The following is a 2,102-nucleotide window of genomic DNA, read 5'->3' on the forward strand; positions in this document are numbered from 1 at the left end:
TCAGTGGTACTTGTGTAGTTGCTCAAGTTTGAGTTCCTTGTAAGAAAGGCACCAGCTGAAGAGCACATAGGCTGTGGGCACCATATTGAGACCAGATAGGTCCCCTTTCTGCAAGTTGGTATACTTGCTGTAGTAGTGGTCATAACCTCTCTGAAATGCTCCAACAAGGCCTTTGGGGTAAAATCTTGCATCAGTATCCAGCTTGACAGCTCTCCCAGTTTAAATTCCATGAGTTCCTTCTCCTTGAGTTATACAAAAAACACCATCTTGGATTCCTGGTGTCCCAGACATGAATTCTTTTAGTGTATTTATAACAAGGAAAATTTTCTTTCCACATTAACTATTGCTGATATTTTTGCTGGGGAAAATAGCCTGGCCTGAACACTGTAGTGTTTTAGAACTTGAATTACATTGCTCAAGGCTCTTCTGGCTTTACAGTTTTCTATTGAGAAGCCAGCTGTTTTGCTGATGAGCTTGCCTTTATATGTGACTTGTGGTACTTCTCATGCAGCTTTCAGGACCCTCTCTTTATTCTGTATATTTTTTAACTACAATATGGGGTGGGGAGTTGATTATCTGGTTATTTCTATTTGGTGTTCAGTGTGCTTCCTATACCTGCATGATTATATCTTTCCTGAGTTTGGAGAAGTTTTCTTGTATGATTCTATTGAAGATCTGATCTATGCCTTTGACTTAGGATTCTTCTCTGGCTATAATTTGTAGATTTTTTCTTTTCACATACCTCAAAGCTTCTGCATATCTCTTTTGTGTATTTAAAAATCCATCTGAGGCTGGAGAGATGGTTCAGCAGTTAAGGGCACTGCATATTCTTGCAGAGGATCTGGGTTCGATTCCCAGCAACAACATGATGTCTAACAACTCTCTATAACTCCAGTTCCAGGGGATCCAATGCCCTCTTGTGAACTCCATGAGACTGCACAACATGGGTGCATTACATACACTCAGGCAGTATACACATACACATAAAAATAATAAATATTTTTAATTACGTATTCTTTGTTTGAATGGGGAAATTCTTCTACTTTATTTTGAAGTTCAGATGTCCTGTCTTGTTCTTGAGCCATTCTACTGGTAAAGAATCACAATCCCAAGTTTCGAATTGATTCATGAAATTATTCAATTACACATTCATTTCAGCTTCAGTATTTCTATTTCTTAATTGAATTCACTTTTCAAATCCTCAGCTGTCTTTTCATTTCATTCAGCTGTATGTTTATATGTTTTGCATTTTGCTCAGGAATTTATTCCTATCCTCTTTAAGTTCCTTGAGTTTTTTTTTCCTCTTTAAACACCTTGGATTCTTTGATCATGTTATAGTTGTTCTATTAAGTGTTGTGTCTTGGGGTTCATCTGATAATTCTCATTGAAGAACATTTCCATAGGACTAGTGGTTTGGTAGGAGCATATGGTTGGCCCGTCATATTGTTTGTGTTTTTGTAATGTGACTTGGGCATGTGGAATTCTTTTGTAGTTTGTGTGTCTGATATGAGAGTCTAGCCTGCACTGTTGAGTGGAGGTTTAGTTTTGTCTTTGGTACTGCACAAACTTTGATGATGTTATGTCAGGTATCAATAACTTTCAGGTCCTTCCTACAGCTACTTGGTGATGATTTCTATTTGGAGAGTGGGGTGATTCCAGTTTAGTGGTAACAGTGAAACATTGTGAACTTATCACAAAGCTGAGCCTGGGGCAGTGAAAGGCAAGGAATCTGGGTCACACTTACATGTGGAGTGTGTTATTCCTACTCCTTCCTGGGCCTGAGCACAGAGGGCAGTATGGGGCAAGGGACTGGGACATACTCACTGAGAGAGCACTTGCTGGTGTGACTTCCAGGTGGTCCTGGGTCTAGGTGTGGAGGGAGACAGATCAAAGTTCTCAGGTGAATCACACAGAGATTGTACACATAGGTAGTATGCCAAACTGGACTTGGGTGTGGAGGGGTGGCATGGGTATTGGGCTAGGTCATGGATGTCACTCCAGCTGGATCTGGCTATGTGGGGGAACCATGGGCAAGGGCCTGGGATGACTTACCTGATTGTGGCACTCTTGGATTGTTGTTTCAAATTGTGGATGGCACATGG

At 40.6% G+C, this 2,102-nt stretch overlaps 1 pseudogene; it reads right to left on the reverse strand.

Moving 5' to 3' along the window:
* LOC103739539 overlaps positions 1 to 2,102 on the reverse strand; it is a 2,791-nt pseudogene continuing 689 nt past the window's right edge.

This window comes from Nannospalax galili, unplaced genomic scaffold, assembly GCF_000622305.1.
Source record: "Nannospalax galili isolate Female #2095 unplaced genomic scaffold, S.galili_v1.0 scaffold1241, whole genome shotgun sequence".
Taxonomy (NCBI): Eukaryota; Metazoa; Chordata; class Mammalia; order Rodentia; family Spalacidae; genus Nannospalax; species Nannospalax galili.